Genomic DNA, 27,184 nt, shown 5'->3' on the forward strand with positions numbered 1-27,184 from the left:
GTGCTGGATTCTCCTGGAGTCTGAGAATTAATGACATGGCTTCCTTTTTAGGTCGAGCATAAATATGCGACCTCTTGTATACTTTTAAGTATACTTCTTCTGTGGGCTTCCAGCTATTTCATTTGTTACTTTCAGTGTCATTTAAAAAATCCTTACTTGCTAGTGTTCAGTCATGTCTCTTTGTCCCTCCTTCTTCTGTGTGGGAGCAGGGACCAACTACTGCATAATTACACTTTGTCCTGGTTATCTGGACTGTCGGGGACTTTTATTTACTTTATTTCCTGCTCCAGTCCAGGGAAGCATCCCTTTCATTTGCAAAGCATTCTTCCTCTGAGCTTAGCTGTAAACAAAGCTATAAATCAGGCTGTTATCATGGTCATATTTGGTCTTTGTGGGTTCTCTGCACCCTCTCTCAGCTGCCTGCCCCCCACCCTTCCTAGGCTTGGCTTTTCTTTGCCAAGTGTGCCTGCCTGTGTGCTGAAAAGGCCAGTGTCAGGAACCCTATATGCGCTATCTGCCAGAGCATCTCAGTTCTTGCAGTCAGTACACTCTGGTGCTCCAATACTGGGACCTCGGGCTCAGCACCATCAGTGTACCACAGTTCACACCCTTGAAGCCCTCAGCCGTGCCAGAGCCAGGATTCCCAAAGGTGTGTCTGCCAGAGCACCTCAGTTCTTGCAGTCAGAACACTCTGCTGCTCCAGTACTGGGACTTCGGGCGCAGCTCAATCAGTGCACTGCAGTTCACACACTTCAAGCCCTCAGACGTGCCAGTGTCAGGAACCCCACACTCACTGTCTGCCAGAGAACCCCAGTTCCTGCAGTCAGTACTCTCTGCTGCTTCAGTACTGGGACCTTGGGAGCAGCGCCATCAGTGCACCTCAATTCACACACTCCAATCCCCTAAGCCGTGCCCGTGCAACCTCACACACGCTGTCTGCCAGAGCACCTCAGTTCTTACAGTCAATACACACTGATGTTCCAGTACAGGGGCCTCGGGCTCAGCTCCATCAGTGCATCTCAATTCACACACTCCAAGCACCTCAGCCATGCCAGAACCCCACATACGCTGTCTGCCGGAGCATCTCAGTTCTTAATCGGTACACACTGCTGTTCCAGTACTGAGACCTCGGGCGCACCTCCATCAGTGCACCTCAGCTCACACACTCCAAGCCCCTCAGCCGTGCCAGAACCGCACACACGCTGTCTGCCAGAGCACCTCAGTCCTTACAGTCAGTACACCCTGCTGTTCCAGTACTAGGACCTCAGGCGCAGCTCCATCAGTGTACCTCAGTTCTACCCAGCGAGGTCACTTCCTTTCCTATACCTGGACCCCACTCACATACAGTTCCATTACAGCAGCTCAGTTCTAATATTCAGTCCCACTGCCAATCCAATACTGGACCCAAAAGAGCAAAACACAGCTCAGTCAGTGCACCTCAAGTCTAACATCCGAAACCACTGTTGATGGGACCCACCACAGCTCTGCCAGAATCCATCAATTCTAACATTCAGTGCACATTTCTTCTCAGTACTAAGGCTCACACACACACCTTTCAGGACTCCTTGCTTCTGTGGTTCAGGGGCAATGCCACTCCCATACTGGCCCCACTCGCAGCTTCACCAGGGCACCTCCAGGCTAAAACTTGGCAACACTGGCATGCCAATACTAGGTTGCACACATATTTCCATTAACATACCTAACTTCCTACCTTGTGTGCCCATTACTATTTCAGTACTGCAGCCCACATACAACTCTGTCAGTGCTCCTCAACCCTAACCCTCTACCCTATTTGCAGCGCCCCTTTATTCCCATACCAGGAATTACACAGCACCCCGTTTCTCACTCCACACCGCTGCTTGGGCTGGGACACAGCTCTGTCTATACCCCCAATCCCGATCTGAAGCGCCTCAATACTGCTGTGTTGGGGCTCACATAAAAACTCTGCTAATGCCCTCCTAATGTTCTGCAGTGCCCCTGCTGTTCCACACTTTGACTTCTTCTTTAGGACATGTGGGAGCCAATTAAATCTATTCTTAGCTGCCATCTTTATTTGGGAGGGTCTGTTTCACCAATCTCACTCCGTTCTTTGCTTCACTCTGTTTTCTCTCAATGTTTTCTTTCTCCCCCACTTTTCTCTTTCCAGCTCCTAAAATCCACAGGTTAACAGTTTCGTCTTTCTTTTAAGTGTTTATTTCTACTCCTCTCCCTTTCTTTTATTTCCCTCTTCCTCTTGCTCCCTCCTCTTTCAAACTCGCAAAAACGTGGTTATATCTTTCCTTTTTTAGTTCCTCTCTTTTTTCTTCATCAGGTGTTCATTCTTTTACTATTTTTAGGTCGAGCACGCAAGCACTCTAACATGTTGTAATCTCTCTGTGGGCTTTTAACCATGCCCACGACGTGCCCATCACTATCACTCATTCATGGGCTTGCCTTTCAAAAATCTTTGTTACCATTGGTAAATGCTTTATGTTTGTCCCTCCTTGGGCCAGTTTTGTTTCGGCCTTGGCCATCGACCTGGTTACATGGATAATTGCATGTTTGCCGATACGTTTGACTGCAAGCAAACTTCTTTATCCTTTTGTGTCTCTCCTTCACGCTCACACTCATGGTGGCCGTGGCACTTTGAATTGGCTTGCTTATGTCAACTGTTTTACTTTTCATTTTTTAATTTATGTGGCAAGAAAAGTCCAGTTAGGAACTTACAAGGCTAATAGCTGAAACTCGAGCAAACGTGAGACCCTTTCCATTACAAATTCTTCTTTTTGTTGTTGTGAAAGAAGTATTGCTGATCAGTAGGAAAGGCACTGCTACAGTGGGTTTGTCTTAGCCTAATGCCAGGTCACTAAGCCTGGCATATTGAAAGTGTACTGTTTTCGCCATGTCCTGAATATTATGAGGTCTCACTTCTAGGCAGTCCTCTTCTTGAGTGACATGTCAGTCACTGAAAAGTGAATACATTTGATTATTATAGAATGCCCATTTAGGTGATGTCTTTGTGCAACCTGATAATCAAGTTTGCTTGAATGTACTTGCCGGACATAATCTAAAAGCTGACAATAGTTCTATTCTACTTTATTGTTATTGATTTCTGATGAGCTTCTTATGATATGTTTTTGTGCTGACCACTGCAGACTTGCTGCCCTTGCATACATTAGCAGGTGAGTGCACAAAAAGATTTGGGCTCAGCACGAGGGCCAGTTTTTAGCTCAAGATAGCAATTTTGCAGGAATGTTGACCGATCACTGCTGTTCACACCACTTGTGGACACTTTAAGTCTCTTTGTGATGCTTTCTATTGTCTGAGCAACAGCACAAACTGTTAGTAAATATGGGCCTTAAAGTCACATAGGAAAATACTTTTATCAATTCCACTAAGAATTCCTTAGCTTACTAAAAAGAATCTCCAGACGCTGAGCCTGATTTTGAGTTGGGCGGTTGAACCGCCACAACTCCAATACGGCTGTGGTGAGGCAGCTGTCAAACCAGCGATCTCACCATTGGCGAATTACAATGTTTCCACTGGGCTGACCGGTGGAAATTTTGCATTATGACATTTCTGCCAGTCAGCCTAATGGAAACAGTGCAGCAGCATTTGCCTCTGCTCCCTTTGGGAGCGGAGGCCAATGCCATCGCACACAGCACCTTCAGAATGCGCACTGTCTGCCATAACAGATAGTGTGCATTCCGAGGGTGCTGGTGGGGGGCTGCTCTGACCACAACATGGTAGTGGGAGGAGCAGGGCCCCCTGTGGCCCCCCAACACTGCCTTTCTGCCAGCTTTTTCATGGCAGGGAGCCTGCCATAAAAAGGCTGGCACAAAGTCAAGTTGTGATCAGCATGAGGGTGCTGGACTCGGCACCGCCGTGGCTGACCATGACTTCGACCACTGCCAATTCTTTGGGATCGCTGATCCCGGTGAAGGCGGTGGTCTCCTGGTAGCCCAACTGCCAGGATCGTAATCTGGCGGTTAAACTGCCAGGAGTGCGGCGATCCGATCGCGGTCTGTGGACAGCAAACCTCGTAATGAGGCCCGCTGTCTCCAGATGCCCTAGAGGTTCAGATCCACAATGAAAGAAATTTGTCAGTAGTCAGGTGGGAAAGTGAGATGGGGGTTTTTGCGTCTGGTCCTCACAAAAAGTGTTGCACCACAGCGTTCAACACAGACCAGATTAATTTTTGAAGAGGGATAAACTTCTGTGTGCTGTAGACCTTGGTTGAATGTGTGAACACCGTTCCCACTTTGTCCATGGCCTTCTTTCTGTACTGTGTTCGGATAGAAAATTATAAGACATTTCTCTGCCATGTTCCTAGGACCAGTGGTTATGAGGTATTTGGGGCTACCTCTAGTAAATCATGTTTGAAGCTCTGAATTTCGTTGCCTAGGGCTGTGAGAGTCTTTCTTGCCATGTTTGGAGTGTTATGTTCAGTAAAAGTTTGTCTACAACTGGACTCCTAATACTTCTGGCAAGTTTGAATTTTATCTACCATCTTCCCAAAACTAACTACAATGTCCGACAAGAAACCAGAAATGAATTGAGTGCAGCAGCAATGTTATATCAAAACAAAGCGAGTAACATACTCTACTGATAGGCAGTATTCATTACCAGAGAAACGTACTCCATCCCAGATCTTCCAGCCTTTGTGAAGACTTTGGCTGTCTTAAATTCTGCTGATTGTAACTTGGCACAACAGTGCCACCTGTGGGCATGTTTAATAATTGGCTGCAGCAGCTGACACTCCATTATGATTCTGTTTGAAAAGCTATTTCTGATTTTCCCATGGTTTCCTATTGGAACTTAACATAATCTTTTAAAAACTACTCTGAAGTCAGATATTTATAATTACGTTTGCATTTCTGTCAATAATCATCTAACTTTATGAATATTTTTGTGCGGGGTTGTGACATTTTAGTGTTATCTTTACTGTGTGTAGGTTAAACACCTAGCACCAAATTAACAAAGGTAAACTTAGACCAGAATTCTACGGTTAGACCTGAAGTCTATATGTTGACCTGTAATCTAACTTTAGACCAGAAGACTAAGATTAGAATTCAGGTCTAAACTTAGACTTTAGGTCTGTGAATCAGGCCCTGTATCACATTAAGACAGTCAAACATTTTTATCTCTCAAGTGAAGGCTTACTTCTAATTCACAGGATTTACTGTTTTTCTTTGTCTACACAAAAGAGGACTTTTCCCACTGAAAAACAACAGTATTTCCTTGTGACTGTTAGCTAGCACAGAAATTGGATCTACCATTTTCTTGCCCGATACCATTAGAACCATATAAAGTATGGCTGTCACTGAGAGCTACTTGCAGAATACTATATTCTGAGAATTCTATTTTGAATTTGACAGACATGGTACCCCATTACAAACATGGCCATGTAGCTTGTCTGCCAAACTATCTGTCCTCCCATTAGAGTTAGTCAGGCAGTCAGCTTTCAGTCGGAGGTGCCCCAGTTGGCTACGTCGAACGAAATCTTACTCTGATGGCCTGACAGAATGTTGGCTATTGGAGCAAGGCTATCAGCTATCCCACCCTATTTAGGACTAATGATCTGATTTCTTTTTTTTTATGCTTGTCAATGCCATGGAAAATGTAGCAGTGATGAAGAGAAAAAAAGCAAATAATGAGTGGAAACAACTCATGTGGTGTTAGGATTATAAATTGTTTGCTTTAAAAAAAAAACTCCTAATTTGAGAATTTGTTTTAGAGAAATAAAAGTTCTGTAGACAACCGCCAAAACTGATGGCAGCCATACAGCAAACGTTTTGTGCCTTCAGAGGAACCACCCTCATGATGGTTCCTATGAAGATAGAGATTACCTCTGGACTGGCAGCAATCTCTACTTTGGATAGGCAGTAATCACTCTGGGTGACAGAGATAAGGCCTGATTTAGATCTCCGCGGACAGGTTACTCTATCACAACAGTGAGTGATAGCCCATCAGCCTACATCTAAATCCCGTAGGATAGAATGGGATTCAGATTTTGGCAGATGGAAAATCTGTCCGTGTTGTGATGGAGTAACCCGTCCACCGAGCTCTAAGTCAGGCCCATAATTTCTTCCGTCACCCTGTCTGATGGACTACTCTCTGCCAAACTCTAAATCAGTCTTTAATCAGGTTATTCATTGCTGTTCTCTGAATGGTACCAGGGGCACCATGTTCTTTGAATGGCACCATTAGCACATAGCTCTCTAAAAGGCACTTCAGCTGCAGTTAATGTGTTAATGTGTCTTATTGATTTGTATTCCCTTCTACTCACATTACATATAACCTAAGCTACCATCATCAAACTTCCTGTGTCTAAATCTGAAACATTGTTGTGGGTAATCCCTGGAATAAACAGAAATGATTGCCTAATGCTCTGGATTTCCCCAGGGATGTACTTGATTGACTGCTACAAATGATTAAAATATTGTTTTGATCTATTTGTGCTGTATTTCTCAACACTGTGAAAAGATCCCACTAGATTGCCATCCCATGGAATTTTGTTTCAGAATAGCTTGCTGATGATTTCTGTTTTTTAAATCTGTAAAACTGTTCAACGCCAGTCAGTCCATTACTGACAACATACATACACAAGTACAGCTGCAGGGCAAATTAAATTTGCAAACATGATCTAATCATCTTGTATTGCATGCAACAGGATTATCTAAATGTGCATCTCCTCTCGAGCATGTAGTCTGATTATGAATTATATCTTTTAGTAGCAAGCAAATAACCAGAAAATGTAAATGACCCCTACTTTGAACCCTATTTGTATCGAGCAAGTGATGGTACCTGGTCAGTGAACTACTCTGCCTCTGCATATCTCCACTTGCAAGTGGAAACCTTTCCTGACTCGAACTCTGATCTCTGTCAGAAGTTCGAGGCCCTCCTCCACCCACAGGCTTCTGCCTGCGCCTCATCCCTGGTGCCTTGTCAGAAAGTTCTGCTCTTCTGCTGGGCTGCCCGCTGCGTATTTCTTTTTTGTCCTCTTTTTCTTTTTGTGTGCTGTTTTTTGGGTGCCTTCTGCTTTGGCGCTTTCCTCCTTCTCTGCCTCTTTCCCTTTTTTCTTTAGTGTGCTGTTTTGTGCATTTTTCTCTTTCTATGCTCTTTTTCTAGTTTTTCCCCTCACTCCTCTCATTCTCTCTCTCCTCTCTCGCATTCTCCCCGCTGCACGTACGGCCCGCCCCCGTTTTTTGCGCAGCTCCCGCCTCCCAGCTGTCCTCTCCCCCCCTACTTAATGGCGGCCGTGCCTAAAGCAAGCCCGTCTGCGCCTGTCCGTGACCTGACCGGGACCTGTGCCAGGACACTTGGACCTCTCACCCACCACCGCTATACACCAGCAGCACTCATCGCACTCAACCCAGGACACGACAACAACTGTAAGCCGGCATCTCCAAGCAACACCAAGGGACCCTTCACCTGTCGTTACTGCAAATTCACCAGCCTCTGTCACTCAAGCCCACGCCCAAGGACCCAAAAAGCAGAACACAGCCTCAGATGTATCCTGATCAACACTCGCTCCATTCACAGGCATGTCATCGAACTCTGGAACCTCATCGGCACCACATCCCCGGAACTCGCCTTCCTCACAAAAACATGGCTTAACCCCTCCTCGGCTCCAGACCTCGCCATCGCCTTCCCAGACAGCTACAAGATCATCCGCAGAGACCACACGAACAGCCACAGGGGAGGCATCGCCATCGTCCACAAAAAGTCCTTATGCCTATCCACTAGCACTGAATACTCCGCTACCAACATGGAACTCCTCCACTTCTAGATTGGAACCAACCCTAACTCCACTCTGCGGGCCCCCCTCATCTACAGGCTGCTGGGCCCCCGCCCCTCTTATTGCGATACCATCGCCCACCTAGCCTCCACCCACGCTCTTACATCCAAGGACTCCATCCTACTGGGGGACCTCAACTTCCACCAGGAAAATACAAACGACAACAACTCCACCACCCTGATCGAAAACCTTGCCAACCTCGGACTCAAGCAACACATCACCACACCCACTCACTTGGCCGGTTACACTCTGGACCCCATTTTCTCCGCCAGCAGTCATGTCTCCGTCAGCCACACCACCGAACTCCAAAGTACCGACCTCCACTGCATTCGCTTCACCTTCAACAAACCCATTGGTCGACTCCACACTATCCAACTTCTCTGCAGGATTTGGAACAACGTCACTGAAGCCCAGCTCACCGCCAGCCTCAACACATCACCCCCCCAAGCTGACGACGACACCAACACTGCTGCACACAACCTCCATGAATGGATCACCGACTGCGCCAACACCCTCGCCCCCCTCAACATGCCCCACTACAAAAGCACAGCCAAGAAAGCAAACTGGTTCACCCCCACACTCAAAGAATCAAAACAGGTCTGCAGATGTCTAGAGAGGAAGTGGCGCACCGACAACAAGACCCCCGCAAATCACAAACCTTCAAAAATGCCGTCAAACATCACCACCAGCTCATTAGGACCACCAAAAGACTCGCTCTGCAACAACGCATCAATAAAAACGCCCACAACAGTAAGCAACTTTTCACCATCATCAAAGAGTTCACCAACCCCAACTGCACCGACAGCCCCCTGTCACAAGAACTCTGCGAAAACCTTGCCAACCACATTCATTGCAAGATCGCAGAGATCTATGACAGCTTCACCACCCAGGGCCCCCCGATGACTTTCATCACCAGCCCGTCGACCGAAGCCTCACCACACACCCCCACCCTCCTCCGCTGGAACAACATCACTGACACAGAGACCCGCGACATCATGGCAACCATCCACTCAGGAGCTCCCACCAACCCATGCCCTCACCACATTTTTAAGAAAGCCAGCAACATCATTGCACCCAAACTCCGGCATACCATCAACCACTCCTTCCAGACTGCCACCTTTCCAGAGAGGTAGAAACATGCTGAGATCAAACCTCTACTGAAGAAACCCACCGCCGACCCGACAGACCTCGAGAACTACCGACCCATCTCCCTGCACCCCTTTACTGCCAAAGTCATTGAGAAGGTAGTCAACAAGCAACTCACGACCTTCCTAAAACCAACAACATCCTGGACCTCACTCAGTCAGGGTTCAAAAGCAACCATAGCAACGAGACAGCCCTCCTCATCACCACAGATGACATTCGCACCCTCCTCGACCAAGGCAAGACAGCCCCCTCATCCTCCTTGACCTTTCTGCCACCTTCGACACAGTCTCACACGACACACTATGCACCCGCCTCCATGATGCCAGCATCTGAGACTCAGCACTGCAATGGCTCTCCTCGTTCCTCATCAGGAGAACACAGAGGTTCTGACTTCCCCCCTTTCTCTTGGAAGCCACCAAGATCAGCTGTGGCGTCCCCCAAGGATCCTCTCTGAGTCCCACCCTCTTCAATCTCTCCATGATCCCACTAGCCGCCATCGTCAGAAGACACACACTCAACATCGTCTCCTATGCGGACGACACCCAACTGATAGTCTCCCTCACGAAGAACCCAACCACCGCCAAAAACAATTTCCACAAAGGAATGAAAGCAGTCACCGCCTGGATGAAAGATAGTTGCCTCAAACTGAACTCGGACAAAACAGAAGTCCTTATCCTCGGCTCCACAGCCTCTGCCTGGAATAATTCCTGGTGGCCCTCTGCCCTTGGAAATGCCCCCTCCCCCACAGAACATGCCCGCAACCTCGGCATCAGCTTAGACTCATTGCTCATGGACCGACAGGCGAGCGCGGTCTCATCGGGTTGCTTCCACACCCTGCGCATGCTTTGAAAGATCTACTAGTGGATCTCCACCGAAGCCAGAGGCCCTTGTCAGCAGCCGGTTCGACTACGGCAACGATCTCTACATTGGAACCACCGCCAAGACCCGGAAAAGACTACAACGCATCCAGAACGCCTCTGCCCATCTCATCAAGAACACCCCATGGCACAGCCACTCCTCCGCCCTCCTTAGAGACCTTCACTGGCTGCCTATCGACAAGAGAATCACCTTCAAGCTCCTGACCCCCGCCTACAAGGCCCTACATGATGCCTGACCAGCCTACCTCAACCATAGACTCTCCTTCTACACTCCCGCCAGACAACTCCACTCTGCCAACCAGGCCCTCACCAAGGTCCCAGCATCCGGAAAACCAAAGCCGGGGGAAGATCCTTCTCCCACATCTCCGCCAAGACCTGGAACACCCTCCCCATCCACCTCAGGCAATCTTTCACCCTGTCTCAGTTCAGGAAGGACCTCAAGACCTGGCTTTTCGACTGATCCTCATCTCCCCCTCCCCCTTTCCTCCCCCAGCACCTTGAGACCCTCATGGGTGAATAGCCGGGCTATACAAATCCATGATTGATTGATTGAAATCCCTGATTGAATTATGGTACCGAACCTGGTGCTTGTTCGTGGGTTGCCATCTTTGTTTTCTTCCTTCATCACAACCCTTAATTCTTTTTTTCTGTCTTTTTCGTCTGGCTATCTATCCATCCTTCTTCCCATCCATATACCCTTCCCTCCATCCTTTTGGTCTGTTTCAATCCATCTTTCATCTTCTTTTCTCATTTCTTCCGTCCCTCATCCATCCAATAAGCCATCATTCATACTTCCTTTCCTCATCCATCCATACATCATCCTTCTATCCATCCTCCCTTCCCTCCATCCAACATACACTACATCTTTTTCAATATCCATCTTTAAATCCATCCATGCATCCATCCATCTGCCCAACCGTCCATCCATCTCATACGCCTTCCATCACACCTTCCCTCCATCCTTATTTTAAATCTTCCATCTCTCCATCGCCTGCTCCTCATTACATCATTTTTGCTCTCTTATTTCATGTCTCGGTATCTCAACATATTATTCTCTTTCAGTGTCATTTATAAGCTTCTTTTAGGAGACCCAAGTCTCTATAAAATAACAGTAAACATCAATTAAATCTTTTACATTACACAGAACTCCTAGTGACACACACCTGTGGTCACGCTGTTAATGTAGGGATTTCATGATTCCCCTGTTTGATAATGTGCTTTATTTAATGATGTTTGGAACATCTAGTGTCACAATCTGTCACTTCATGACCTTTCACTCATCCATTGAGAAGTTTGTGATCTCTTCTAATCTTTTTTCAATCGCTCTAAAATCTTAATGTGCTGTAATCTGTTTATAAAGCTTTTATTAATTAATGGTGAGAAGACAGGGATGATTTATTTATGCCTCTTACATTTCACAACATGGAGACATTTTTGTCACCATCTCATACACCATGCATTGGACGGAAAATGTGTAACAAACTAGTTGATCATAGTATGGAATATCTCTGGGCATATGTTCTATCTGGGAATTGTTCTTTCCTTGATTCGTGATCAATAGTAAGTTCATATCATCTTATTTTAGTGCAAGATCAGAATGATCTTTATTTACAGGTGATTGTTAAATTATACAAGCCCACTAAAATAGTTGGGCCCTTGAACAAATCAAATGTTTTAAATGAGAAGCTTGAATTGCTTATGAGTGCTATTCAAATGCCCAATGCAAATGTGCATTGTGCATATTTGCACTAATGTCTGCAAATCTGCATTTCTGCATTTAGTCTGAACATTAAACATTTATATACTGAGGCTTTGGGTGCACTAAAAGTGTGTTATTTTAATCATTTAAATTCCAGTAGCCGATCAATCATGTGCTACACATCAATGATCCCCAATCATCAGATACATTCCTTCTAGGACAAGAAGCCACCAATATTTAGGAGTTTCCACAAACAAAGTTACTAGCCAATGTTAAACATGCAGCAGCAGTGGGGACATGTGAATGGGATGATATTAATCTGACACTACCATTTCTTAAGGAAACCCACAGGAGATCAACACTGGCACTTTCACATTTTTCTAGTTCGATGTAGGTAGTTAATCCCAATGGATATGCTTAAGATCTGTGGCTATGGGAAGAATCAGTGACCAAACCATAAACTGGTTCTCCTGTTATTTAAACATAGGCCCGGTTTATCTGGTCCTAAACCTATGTAGTGCTCTCTAGCTCATGTGAGGTAACTCAGAATTGTCCATCCTTTCTGTCCATCCCTTGTTTGATCGACAGTCCTAATTGTAGCTTTGAACAACCATCAAGATGTAGACAGCCATGTGGACCTGAAAAAGCATAAGGCACAATGGTCCTTTTCATCCTGTATTAAAGGCAACACTAATGTTGTGTTGAACAGAGCGGAGGGCGATCCAACCACCAACTCCAAGTCCAGAATAGTTAGTGGGTCTCAAATAAATTAAATTCAACTCACAATAGTTACACAGAACAACACCTAGAGTAGGACTCCTTTGCTCCTAGGCACCGTCTTGTGCCAGTCTAAATTGACCTGACCTGTGACTATTGAGTCACAGATTAAATCAATATTAACAACAGCCAATCAATCATTCACATAACCACCCTATATACATTTTTGTTTTGACCCTATCTTCAATGTGAACCTAGGTTCTTTAAAAATATATTGCCAGACCTTCCGATATCTAAAATGGTTATCTTTCTTATGTAATTCAGCAGAGGAAGCATGTGAGACACCCCTTCCCACTAAACTCTCATCCAGCTACAGATTATGATAACACAGAAGATCTAACTCACCCACAAGGAAACAAGTAGCATGAATAACAAACAGCTGTCAGTCTATTCCAGTATCACATCTTAAAAGGTCTCTGTCATCGCAGGACTAAATTTAGACGTAATCAGATCCACGACTCAAATAAAATAATTGTCCTAACATTTTAATGATTCATTTACAGGCCAATCCATGTATTGAAAAGCGCAAAACCCTACAAATATCTACCTGTAGCAATTTCAAGCATGGACCATCACATTACCTGTAGAAATCACTGAAGACAGAATAATTCATGAAAGAGATTATTAAAGCACTTCTAATAGCATTCTGTCATACAATATTTCTTTTCATCTTGAGAGAAATACACGTATACATAACATACCATGTATAATATCATAATATAACATACGTGCTTTACTAAAACATAACGTAATTCAATGTAACGTGACATACTACTATACTATATCTGTAGGTCCACACCCATGCAGACGGGTCACATCAAGAAGCATCTACAGTCTGCTGACTGAAGAAGAATTTTTCTTTCCATTGTGCAAGTGTATCTATATAAAGGCGATTCGTGTTTTTTCCCACGTGACATTGGTCCCTCACGTGGACCTAATATGATAGCAGCAACCGCTGGCAGAGACTACCCACTATCTATGTGACGTGCAGCACCAAAACGTAAGACTACACTCAGAAATATACGGACAACTATCTGTGCTTATTTTCTTAATACTAAACTCATGTTTAAACTTTCTAATAAAGAAATATACAATTAAATATCAAGGCTCATATTTATGTAAAATGGTGCACAACTGCGCTAACGCAGTTGTGCGCCATTTTATTTAGCGGGAGCTAACGCCATTCCATAGCACCAGCCGTGCACCATATTTAAGTAATGATGCACGATGGCACTAAGGAATGGCTAACGTAAAAAAAAAGACACTAACCAGGGGGGATGCCGTTAAGGGAATGGCGCTAGTGGCTAAGAAATGATGTTAGGCTGGTTAGCGGCAAAAATTCTGCCGCTAATCAGCCTAGCGTCATTTTCTGATGCACAAGGAGCCAAAAATGACTCCTGCCCAAGTTGAGACAGGAGTCATACCCAACACCCCAAAGCCCACCACAGGTCACCAGTGTCCCCTTGGCAAGCCCAAAATACCCAGTGCCAGGCAGGGGGCCCCATGTAAGGTGCCCCCAATGGCACATCACACACATACACTTACCTGCAACTTACCTGGGATGAGCTCTCTCTTCCTGTAGTGTCCTTGTGGTGTGGGTGGTGGTGTTGCTGGGGATTGGGTTGGGCATCTTTGTGCCCATTCCATGGTGTACCACAATGGAAACTGGCCTACCTGCACTCTAACGCCTGGTCTGAGCCAAGCGTTAGCATTATTTCGGTCATCCTCCTCCTTGCGTGTCGTTTCTGCGCCAGGAGGTAAATATGGCTCAAGGGGGTTAGCGTTGTGTTTAAGATGGCAACGCCTACCTTGCCTCTCATTGATGCAAGGTGGGTTCGCGCATTCTGAACATGGCGCTAACTCCAAAATGTTTTTGAAGCTAGACAGTCTAGCGTCAAAATATAAATATGGAATTAGGTTAGCGCCGAGACGCTAACCATCCATAAATATGGGCCAAAGTGCCTGAATCTGCGATGATGGATGATTCATGTAACATTCGTTCCTCCGCGTTAGATTTTGCATATAACTGCAACTTTAAATAGCAGACTTTAAGAAATTAATCTCAATTGCTTTCACAAATACTACCTATTTCAACACGGTTAGTACCGTTAACATACCAGTATGTAATCTCAACTTACAAAAATATGGTTTGCTATAATGACAATAAACAACTTCTTTTTCACGAAAACAATTCTCTGTCTGCAGAGAAAGAATCAATGATAGCAACAGACATGTGAGATTGTATGAAAGAAAGAAGCAGCTACTGGGGAAATAATAGGTTTATTAAACCTTCACCTGTGTACAGCATCGGAAATTGCCCCCATATTTAGTTGGACCTACTCCATTTACTACATAAATCTAGAGTTAAACTAAATGTAAAACATACCACGGGAGCTGGAACCAGAATTGAGTGTGGTACTTGAGAGCTATGAGTGCCAGTTTGCATGATGGAATTTAAATCGCTGAGTTAATTGCAGGCACAACGAACCTGTCAGCACCACTAAAGGGAATATTACAACTTTCCTTGGTTCTCTCCCTTGCTGTTCTGGTCATGGTTGTACAAGGATATTACATATTATTATAATATATTGTATTTCCAGGACAGCTCTCCTGAATTCAATCGAACCAAAAACATACATCTGTCCTATATATTATAACATTAATGTATTTCATTCAAAACTTCATAGCACTTGTTACGCCATAGTATCATGTCGAGTCTCAGGATCTTTTTCATACAACTATAGGGCACGTTCCTTCCTTCCTTCAGCTCTGGCATAATTTTACTAAAATCAGATGGGTACATGAAGTAATAAAATGTGCCCTGGGGCATGGCTTGGATGGCCAACATGGTGGTCACTTCCTAATTTGCTCCGATCGAAGCCGCTTTAATCCGACGTAAATCCGGAGCTGTTCTCACCATCAGACATTCCAACCTTCGGGGTCGAAATGGCGGAACCGAACCACTTTTGCCTATGGGGATCTCGAAATAGTGAGCTGGGCATCCACTGAAGGAGCAGGACCTTAGGTGTTCCCTGGAAGCCTCCTTCCCGCGCCTGGCTTGGAACAAACGTCGCAGCCTGCGCAGGCCGTTAAGAGCAGCAGGCACCAAAGTAGGTGCCTGCTTGTGCCCCGAGGGGCGCTCCATGGAGCGCGCTTCACCACGGGGCACGATAGGAGCGCGCTCGCTCCAATCTTCATTTTGGCAATTTTCTTCATGGCCCGAGGGCACAGAAAACAGAGCGACCCCGGAGCTGCATTTTAATACAGACCAGGTTGCGGCGGTGATCTTTTTCCCCAAAATAAAGCGCTTTTCAAGCGCTAGAAGAAAAAGAGGCAGCGCTTTTCCTGTTCAAGCGCTAAGCCTCAAAAATATAAAGCGCTTTCCATAGCGCCTAGTCTGGCAAAGTATTGAAGCACTCCTCATGCTTCACGATGTTGCAGAATTCAGGGGCCACAGCACCCTGCCCCTGGGAGCAGAAATTAAGGAGCAGCCCCACAGTTGAGGGGGCCCAGCAACAGGCCAGCACACAGAAGATGCAAGCAGGTGGCAAGTCCTTACAGTAACCATGCAGGTCACAGGGCAGCACAGCAGCAGCAGTCCATGGCGGTTCCTGGTGAGTCCTTCCAGCCTTTTGTGTCCAGTTCCAAAATAATTCCAAGAGTTTCCAAATTGTGGGGAAAACTCCCCTGTACTTATACTCAGTCCTTACAGTGTTTTACAATGGTGGGGGAGAGGAGGTTCCAACCAGTTACAACTGGTTCTTGGAGTGCCTCCTATCTCCTTCAGCACAGGCTCCAAACATCAGTTGGGAGTAAACAACCCTATTGCGTGAGTCCAGGGCACAGCCTTTACAAATGTAGGTATGCCCTGCCTCTCCCTTCTCTCAGCCCAGGAAGACTATTCAGATTGCAGGTGCACCTCTGTGACACCTCCACTCTCCTTGTGTACAGGCTGTCTGAAAAGTATGCACAAAGCCCCAACTGTCACTCTGCCCAGACGTGGATTGGAGTCAAGCTGCAAAACACCAGAGTCATAAGCACAGAGAAATGCGCACTTTCTAGAAGTGGCATTTCTGTAATAGTAATAAAAAATACATCTACACCAGTAAGCAACATTTATTATCATCATTACAACCATACCAAATATGCCTACGCTACCCCTCATAAATCAGACAATACCCCTTACACATAAGGCATTTCTAATGCAATCCTATGAGAAGGCAGCACTCACAGCACTGGGACACCGAGTTAGGCTTTTTGTCACTACCAGGACAGGCCACGCAACCTGGCACATGTCCTGCCCTCTACATACATGGCACCCTGCCCATAGGGCTAGCAAGGGCGTACCTTAGGGGTGACTTACATGTAGTAAAAGGGGAGTTCTGGGCCTGGCAAGTAAATTTAGATGCCAGGTCCCTGTGGCAGAAAACTGTGCACACAGGTCCTGCGCAAGCAGGCCTGAGACAGGTTTGAAAGTCTACTTCAGTGTGTGGCGCAAGCAGCGCCGCAGGCCCACTAGTAGCATTTAATTTACAACCCCTGGGTATAGAGATACCACTGTACAAGGGACTTACAGGTAAATTAAATATGCCAATTAGGTATAAGCCAATCATACTAACTTTAGATGGGAGAAAACATACACTTTAGCACAGAACAACAGTGATAAAGTGCTCAGAGTCCTAGAGCCAACGGCGACAGCTCAGAAACAGTAGGAGGCAGGAGGCAAGAAGACTGGGGATGACCCTGCATAAGGAAAAAAGTCCAACACGACCCCCTACCAGCCTAAAGCCAGGGGAGAAAAATCAATACCTTGATGTTCTTCCCTGAGTGGGGCGATAGAACAAGGGCGCAGGCCCACAACAGCCGGGGCATGTTCCAGTTCTACGCCTTCCTGACTCCAGTTGGATCTCTCTGTCAATGCTTCCCAGGCAACCTAGACCAACCCACGGGGGCTCCCTAGCTGCCAATGGGCAGAACCAGGCCCCAGGCCATCTAGGAGCCTCTGGTCTCTGAAACCACAGTGAATGGCGAGCGGTAGCTCCAGGTGCAAAGCAACATGTCTCCACTCCATTTCCAATGAGTTCAGGTACTCTACTCTGCCACTGATCCACCAACCTATGGTCTGCACCCATAGGTTCCACAGGAGCTAGAGGTGAGGCTCTCCTCCATCTACCCCTCCTTCTAGGATCCCGCCCTCGTCTCCTAGGAGGGGTATCACCATAATCCACAACTGCCAGGGTGATGGGTACAGCAGTCCTGCACAACTCTCTCTCCAGCCCAGGATCACTAACTGGCGACTGACCACCCAACCTAGGGACGATACCCTTGGGTTGCACCGGGGTCCGGGGCGAGCTTCCCCCTCCCTGGACCCCACTTCCAGAGTTCCATGTCTCCCCACCTCGGGAGAAGCCACCAGAAGTTTCATGCGGGGGTGAGCACACTAACCGCCCCCCCCAACCGGGTCAGAGTTTACCCCCTGAACCTGTCCATCCAGTCCAGGGATGACACCCTTAGACTGGACCATTGCCCAGCGAACCAGGACTTCCTTGGGCGCACACATATCACCTGCCAGATCAGAGCTTACCCCCTGAACCTGACCATCCAACCCAGAGTCACCACCCTGTGGTTGACCATTGTCTGGCGCACTAGGACTTCCTCGGGAGCGCACCTACTCCCCATCAGGTCAGAGTATACCCCCTGAACCTGATCATCCAACCCAAAGTTACCACCCTGCAGTTGAACCCTTGCCTGGCGCACCAGGACTTCCTGTGGGGGCACACCTACCCCCCACCAGGGAAACACCTTCCCCAAGGGCCACACAAGAGTCTGGCTGGTGTAGGTCTCCTGACCTCTGCACATCTGACAGAGTCTGGATTCCCCCAGCACAGAAATGGTCTCACCAAGGTCATTCCTGGGGGGCTCTCTTCGCAGAGCTAACCCCTGACCCTCCAGGTTCTCTACTGGGGCCCGCAGCCCCCTCTCAACCCCACCCCTAGATTTCCGCATCCTCCTCTCTGGAGTGAGACTACCAGACAACAGGACCAGCGGAACGCTATCACCAGCCACCGCCCAAGTCCTACTGGCAAAATTAGATCCCTCTGAGCAGCTGGCCCTACGGTGCAGGCTAGACTCCCATCCTGGCGTCCACTCATGGATCCAACCAAGCTATGAGACCGGGTCTCGGACATCCTGGGACACAGCCAACTCCCACTCCCTCTCCTCTGAGACAAGACATGGGATCCCGAACCCCTCTCATTACACTGGGACCTAGCTGGGAAACAAGCCTTTCCCACCACACCTGGCTGGGAAATACCTAGATCACTCTCAATAGGAACACCCTCTAATGCCACACCAGACCCTCTGGTATGCAAGCAGAGGTCCGCCTCCTTTGCAAGGTCCCTGGGGTTAGAGAGCTCACACACTGACAAGTGTTGGCGTAACCCTGAAAAGCAACAACGAAGCAGGTGCTCTCAGACAATCAGATTAAACAGCCCTTCACAATTGTTTACTGTGCTACCCTTCACCCATCTATCTAGTGCAATGCAGCAATCCTCCACAAACTCCTCCCAAGACTGGTGGGACAGTTTATTACTGCCCCTAAAACTGTTTCTATATTCCCCAGGGGAAAAACCATACTTCACAATCAGTGCGTTCTTCATAGTGGAGTAACCCTCCCTGTCTTCTAGAGTCTGTAGGGCATCACTCTCCTCCTCATGAATATAGCTCCCTAGGCCAGTCCCCCAGTCCTTCTCAGGGATCCTGCACTCTACCAGAGCCCTATCATATTTCCTTAACCACTGACGTATGTCACCCCCATCTTGGAACCTAGGCACCAGATCTATGGGTATGTGAGGAACATCTTTGCTACAGCACTCAACATTGCTGCCACCACTGGACTCCACCTGCAGCGCTGGTGAGTCCAGAACCTTCAGACTGAGCTCAACAGCGAGCCTCTCTCTGGCAAAGGCCATCTCTGCCATCCTCTCCTGTACTAAGGCCTTCTCCACCTCAACAGCTAGGCGTGCTAACTGCAACTTCAGGTCCCTCTCTTCCCGTCTAGCTCTTAGCTCATCAGGCGTCAAGGAATAAGAGGTAGCCTTGCTTCTTACACTGGACCCAGCAAGGGACTCCCTATCACTGGGGCCTTCCATGTCAACTGCCGTCCCCGCCCGGTTATTCTCACCCTCCTGATCAGTCTCTCCACTGCTCTCTGGGGATGAGGTCTGGGATCCCTCCCATTGGGAACCCTCGCTACACTCAGGATCCTCGGGATCTCCCCTAAGTGCACTCTTCCCTTGGGTATATGCCACAAACCTTACAAAGAAATTCAGAGATCTCCTGAGGTCCCCTTCTACAGGCAGCCCTCTCTCTCTACAGAACCCCTCTAATTCCTCCTGCATGTAAAATGGCAGGTCCTCTAAATCAAGGTTAGCCCCATTTAAAAAAGGTACAATAAACACAAATGTGACAATCCAAATACCCAAGCGTGAGAACTGAAAACAGAAAAAATGACCAAAGAGAGAAAGTGAAGAGAAGCAAAACATGTGATGGTCTAAACACAAACTTTGTAGTGAAATAATGAGTCACAATAGTATTGTGCAAGCGTAAGTCCTATCCTCACCGCTGACGACCAATGTTAGAAATGGGGTTTCTGGTTGGCTAGGGTATACACATAAGCCAGGCAGAACCCACCCACTCTAGTCAGGGCAAGGGAGTTACACGTCCAAGATAACCCTTGCTCACCCCCTTGGTAGCTTGGCACGAGCAGTCAGATCTAACCCAGAGGCAATGTGTAAAGCGTTTGCACAACACATGTAATGCACTATCCCCACCACAAAGGAAAAACAACACCAAGTTATATAAAAATACACTGTATTGTACACAACGCAATTATTAGACCAAACATCACATCAATATTATCCTGCTACCTTAGCAGTTGTCAGAACGTTACACATTAGTTACTCTGCAAACTAGCCGTAGTCACATATAACACACAGGTTACTCAGCATTCTGCAACATAAGCCGTAATAAGGAAAAAAGTTATTACACTAAAGCACTTGTCATAAGAATATCATAAACACCCATATTAGGAACATTATAAAATGTATGGCAAGTCAGAAAAACATATTAGCATATTATGCCCATAAAAAGAACATTTGCATACACATATGAAACATCCTAAAAACAGGTAGGCAACATAAAAGTCAATAAACTCTTTAACAAGAACTTATGGTATATATATATTGTCTTTTGGTAGTACCTGGTTTAAGATGAAGGCACCTCCAGGGCCCAAAGAACAAAGAAGGGCCCTGGCACTCCTCTGTGCAACGTGGGGGCCTCCTGAGAACTCTGGGGTAGAGAGGGGCGGCACGCACCCCCTCTGCACTACTAATGGGCCCCTCCTGGGGTCCGCGATAGCTGGGGGTCCCCCGGGCCTCCATCAGCCCTCACGATGGGGGGCCAAAGTCGGCGATTACTTTTTGTAAAGGAGGGGGCGCCGCTCACCCCCTCCGTTTTAAGGAAGGGCCCCTCCTGGGGCCTGCAATCACTGGGGGCCCCCCAGGCCTCCACCGGCCCTCACCGGGGGGGGGCAAGGTCAGGTAAGGGTGCAAGGAGGAGGGGGGCACCACGCACCCCTGCCATTTCAAGGACGGGCACCTCCTGGGGCCCGCAATCGCTGAGGGCCCCCCAGGTCTTCACTTGCCCTCGCGATGGGGCCCAAGGTCCAGGCACTGGCCCACAAGGGGCCACACAAAGGGACTGATGGTGCAGGGGGCCTCTGATGAGGCTTTCGCCCTGCCCGCGGTCCTGACGCAGTTCTCCTGGGCTAGACAGGGAGAAACTTCCTTCACCCCTACCCCTCGTGGAAGTGGAGAAAGGGCCGGTGGGGCGGGGGAGCCTCCCGCCCGGCTTGGAACAAACGTCGCGGCCTGCCCTGGCTCTTAAGAGCAGCAGGCACCAAAGTAGGTGCCTGCATGTGCCCCGGGGGCGCTCTACGGAGCGCGCTTCACCCCAGGGGCACGATAGGAGCACACTTGCTCCAATCTTAAATTTGGCAATTTTCTTCGTGGCCCGAGGGCACAGAAAAAGGCGTGACTCAGGCGCTGCATTTTAATACAGCCCGGATCGCGGCGGTGATCTCTTTCCCCGAAATAAAGCGCTAGAAGAAAAAGAGGCAGCGCTTTTCCTCTTCCAACGCTAAGCCTCTTAAATATAAATCACTTTCGAAAGCGCTTAGTATGATGTTGCAGGGGTCAGGGGCCACAGCACCCACCCCCTGAGGAGCAGAAATTAAGGAGCAGGCCCAGAGGTGAGGGGGCCCAGCAACAGGCCAGCACACAGAGGATGCAAGCAGGGAGCAAGTCCTTACAGTGACCAAGCAGGTCACAGGTCAGCACAGCAGCAGCAGTCCATGGCGGTTCCTGGTGAGTCTTTCCAGCCTTTTGTGTCCAGTTCCAAAATAATTCCAAGAGTCTACAAATTGTGGGGAAAACTCCCCTGTACTTATACTCATTCCTTACAGAGTTTTACAATGGTGGGGGAGAGGAGGTTCCAACCAGTTACAACTGGTTGTGGGAGTGCCCCCTCTCTCCTCCAGCACAGGCTCCAAACATCAGTTGGGGGTAAACAACCCTATTGTGTGAGGCTAGGGCACAGCCTTTACAAATGTAGGTGTGCCCCGTCTCTCCCTTCTCTCAGCCCAGGATGACTATTCAGTATGCAGATGCACCTCTGTGACACCTCCACCTTCCCTGTATACAGGCTGTCTGAAAAGTATGCACAAAGCCCCAACTGTCACTCTGCCCAGACGTGGATTGGAGTCAAGCTGCAAAACACCAGAGTCATAAGCACAGAGAAATGCACACTTTCTAAAAGTGGAATTTCAGTAATAGTAATAAGAAATACACATACACCAGTAAGCAGCATTTATTATCACCATTACAACCATACCAAACATGCCTACGCTACCCCTCAAAAATCAGACAGTACCCCTTACACATAAGGCAGGGCATTTCTAATGCAATCCTATGAGAAGGCAGCACTCACAGCAGTGAGACACCCGGTTAGGCTGTTTGTCACTACCAGGACAGGCCACGCAACCTGGCACATGTCCTGCCTTCTACATACATGGCACTCTGCACATGGGCCTACCTAGGGCGCACGTTGGGGTGACTTACATGTAGTAAAAGTGGAGTTCTGGGCCTGGCAAGGAAATTTAGATGCCAGGTCCCTGTGGCAGAAAACTGTGCTCACAGGCGGTGCGCTAGCAGGCCTGAGACAGGTTTGAAAGTCTACTTCAGTGTGTGGCGCAAGCAGTGCCGCAGGCCCACTAGTAGAATTTAATTTACAGGCCCTAGGTATAGAGATACCAATGTACAAGGGTAAATTAAATATGCCAATTAGGTATAAGCCAATCGTGCCAACTTTAGATGGGAGAGCACCTGCTCTTTAGCACTGATCAGCAGTGATAAAGTGCTCAGAGTCCTAAAGCCAACAGCGACAGGTCAGAAACAATCGGAGGCAGGAGGCAAAAAGACTGGGGATGACCCTGCATAAGGAAAAAAGTAAAACAATGTTGGCATGACGGTGGTGTCCTCCCTGCAGCATTGGCAGTCCCATGGTGGGCCCTCCAATGTAGTAATGAGCCCTCAAGTTTTTCTGCCTGCCACTGATAGTTGGGCACTTACTCAGATCCAAAAATTACCCTGTCGAATTTCTGTCCATTCCCCTCTATTTCTTCATTTTGAAGTCCCCCCAATCAACTGGCCAATACCCCATGTGGCGCTTCAACACTTGGTATCTCCTGGACCGGTCCCTTGTACGCTCATTGAGTACAGAACTTCAAGCTTATTTCCGTAGTAATGAAGGGTCGATCACAAAAGTAGGCACCACATGGGCAGCAAATAAGTCAACTATATGAGGCTTCCCCAGTGGATGTATTAGGGCTGGGAACGAGCTCGCTCCTCCTATGTTACATGATTAGAAGCACATGCCCTTCACTTGGAACAGCGCCTCGCAGATGATCCTCAGGAAGGCCTTTTCCGTCAATTGGGTCTCCTCAGTGAAGAAATCCGTCAGCACTTTCTTGATGCTGTGAAGCACCTTTGGCGAGCCATAACTACCAGAATCTATGGCTGGGGAGACAAAAACAGGAAGTTGTTATACTGGTTGGTCGCCCACCAGTAGGTGAACAGAATCATACATGAAATTATGGATGAAAATTGCTATCTGAGGCACACTCTTCCTCCGATCACACAAACATTCACCCCCTACTATGGGAGACTTGTAGGAGGCTGGCCTGGCTTGTAGTGGGTACCAAGGGGTACTTACACTCCGTACCAGGTCCAGTTATCCCTTATTAGTGTAGAAGAGGTGTTTCTAGCAGCTTAGGCTGATAGAAGGTAGCTATAGCAGAGCAGCTTAGGCTGAACTAGGAGACATGCAAAACTCCTACTATCCCACTGGTGTCATATGCACAATATCATAAGAAAACACAATACACAGATATATTAAAAATAAAGGTACTTTATTTTTATGACAATTTGCCAAAAGTATCTCAGTGAGTACCCTCAGTATGAGGATGCCAAATATACACAAGATATATGTACACAACACCAAAATTATGCAGTAATAGCAAAAGGAAGTAATGCAAGCAGTGTAAAGTTACAATAGATTACAATAGGAGCACATAGGTATAGGGGCAACACAAACCATATACTCCAAAAGTGGAATGCGAACCACGAATGGACCCCAAACCTATGTGAGCTTGTAGAGGGTCACTGGGACTGTAAGAAAACATTGAGGGTTAGGAAAATAACCCACCCCAAGACCCTGTAAGGTAGGTGTAAAGTGCACCTACAACCCCCAGAGAGCACAGAAGTTGTGATAGGGGGATTCTGCAAGGAAGACCAACACCAGCAAAGCAACACCAGTGGATTTCCAGACCAGAGTACCTGTAAGACGAGGGGACCAAGTCCAAGAGTCGCGCCAGTGTCGAGAGGGGGCAGATGCCCAGGAAATGCCAGCTGAGGGTGCAAGGAAGCTGCTGCCGGATGGACGAAGCTTTGTGTTCTGCAAGAACGAAGAGGACTAGGAGCCTCCCCTTTGGAGGATGGATGTCCCACGTCGTGAAGAAGCTTGCAGAGGTGTTCCCACGCAGAAAGACTGCAAACAAGCATTGCTAGCTGCAAAGGTCACAGATAGGATTTTTGGATGCTGCAGTGGCCCACGAGGGACCAGGATGTCGCCACTTGGATGAGGAGACAGAGGGGGCGCCCAGCAAGTCAAGGAGCCCTCACAGAAGCAGGCAGCACCCGCAGAAGTACCGGATCAGGCACTTAGAAGCGGAGTGAACCAGAGTCCACCCGAAGTCAGAAAAGGGAGTCCCACAACGCCGGAGGACAACTCAGAAGGTTGTGCACTGCAGGTTAGAGTGTCGGGGACTCAGGCTTGGCTGTGCACGAAGGAAATCGTGGAAGTGGGCGCAGGAGCCGGAGCAGCTGCAAATCACGCAGTACCCAGCAATGCAGTCTAGCGTGGGGAGGCAAGGACTTACCTCCACCAAACTTGGACTGAAGAGTCACTGGACTGTGGGAGTCACTTGGACAGAGTTGCTGAGTTCCATGGACCATGCTCGTCATGCTGAGAGGGGACCCAGAGGACCGGTGATGCAGTCTTTTGTTGCCTGCGGTTGCAGGGGGAAGATTCCGTCGACCCACGGGAGATTTCTTCAGAGCTCCTGGTGCAAGAAGGAGGCAGGCTACCCCCAGATCATGCACCACCAGGAAACAGTCGAGAAAGCTGGCAGGATGAAGCAATACAAGGTTGCAGTAGTCGTCTTTGCTACTTTGTTGCGGTTTTGCAGGCGTCCTGAACAGTCAGCAGTCGATCCTTTGGCAGAAGGTGAAGAGGGAGATGCAGAGGAACTCTGGTGAGCTCTTGCATTCGGTATCTGAAGAATTCCCCAAAGCAGAGACCCTAAATAGACAGAAAAAGGAGGTTTGGCTACCTAGGAAGGAGGATAGGCTAGTAAGAAAGGTAAGAGCCTATCAGAAGGAGTCTCCGACGTCACCTGCTGGCCCTGGCCACTCAGAGCAGTCCATTGTGCCAACACACCTCTGAATCCAAGTTGGCAGAGGTCTGGGGCACGCTGGAGGAGCTCTGGGCACCTCCCCTGGGAGGTGCAGGTCAGGGGAGTGGTCACTCCCCTTTCCTTTGTCCAGTTTCGCGCCAGAGCAGGGCTGGGGGATCCCTGAACCGGTGTAGACTGGCTTATGCAGAGATGGGCACCATCTGTGCCCATCAAAGCATTTCCAGAGGCTGGGGGAGGCTACTCCTCCCCAGCCCTGACACCTTTTTCCAAAGGGAGAGAGTGTAACACCCTCTCTCTGAGGAAGTCCTTTGTTCTGCCTTCCTGGGCCAGGCCTGGCTGGACCCCAGGAGGTCAGAAACCTGTCTGGGGGGTTGGCAGCAGCAGCAGCTGCAGTGAAACCCCAGGAAAGGTAGTTTGGCAGTACCCGGGTCTGTGCTAGAGACTCGGGGGATCATTGAATTGTCTCCCCAATACCAGAATGGCATTGGGGTGACAATTCCATGATCTTAGACATGTTACATGGCCATGTTCGAAGTTACCATTGTGACGCTATACATAGGTAGTGACCTATGTATAGTGCATGCGTGAAATGGTGTCCCTGCACTCACAAAGTCTGGGGAATTTGCCCTGAACGATGCTAGTGCCAGGGTGCCCACACACTAAGTAACTTTGCACCCAACCTTCACCAGTTGAAGGTTAGACATATAGGTGACTTATAAGTTACTTAAGTGCAGTGGTAAATGGCTGTAAAATAACGTGGACGTTATTTCACTCAGGCTGCAGTGGCAGGCCTGTGTAAGAATTGTCAGAGCTCCCTATGGGTGGCAAAAGAAATGCTACAGCCCATAGGGATCTCCTGGAACCCCAATACCCTGGGTACCTCTGTACCATACACTAGGGAATTATAAGGGTGTTCCAGTATGCCAATGTGAATTGGTGAAATTGGTCACTAGCCTGTTAGTGACAATTTGGAAAGCAGAGAGAGCATAACCACTGAGGTTCTGGTTAGCAGAGCCTCAGTGAGACAGTTAGTCATCACACAGGGAACACATACAGGGCACACTTATGAGCACTGGGGCCCTGGCTGGCAGGGTCCCAGTGACAGTTACACTAAAACAACATATATACAGTGAAATATGGGGGTAACATGCCAGACAAGATGGTACTTTCCTACAAGACTGTACATGGCTTTTGTGAGAGGAGACGCGGATGCTCCTAGTCGTTTTGTTGCTGCAGTTCCTCTCCCTCACCTGTCTCCGGAAGAAAATCACATGCTCAGTGCACCCTTTACAGCTGAGGATGTTTGGTAGACGTTGTCCAGACTGCTTCCCCACGGAGTACTATACAACATTCCATGAAATATTAGCACACAACCTTTTGTGTGTCATATTGGTGCCTTTCTCCCCAGAACTGGACGTAGCCACAATAGTGGTAATTCCAAAGACACAACCTCCCTCCGCATCCTGTACTGACTTCTGTCCAATATCCCTCCTCAATGGAGAAGTAAAACTTTTCGCAACTTTTTTGGCTAACCGACTCAAACATGTTCTTGCTACATTGATACACCTGGATCAGTGTGGCTTCATGCCGAGCCGTGACACAAGACATTGGGGGTGATTCCAAGCTTGGCGGGCGGCGGGAGCCGCCCGCCAAGCGGGAACCGCCAGAAGACCGTACCGCGGTCAAAAGACCGCGGCGGTCATTCTGGGTTTCCCACTGGGCTGGCGGGCGACCGCCAAAAGGCCGCCCGCCAGCCCAGTGGGAAACACCCTTCCACGAGGAAGCCGGCTCCGAATGGAGCCGGCGGAGTG

This window comes from Pleurodeles waltl, chromosome 6, assembly GCF_031143425.1.
Source record: "Pleurodeles waltl isolate 20211129_DDA chromosome 6, aPleWal1.hap1.20221129, whole genome shotgun sequence".
In the NCBI taxonomy this organism is placed as follows: Eukaryota; Metazoa; Chordata; class Amphibia; order Caudata; family Salamandridae; genus Pleurodeles; species Pleurodeles waltl.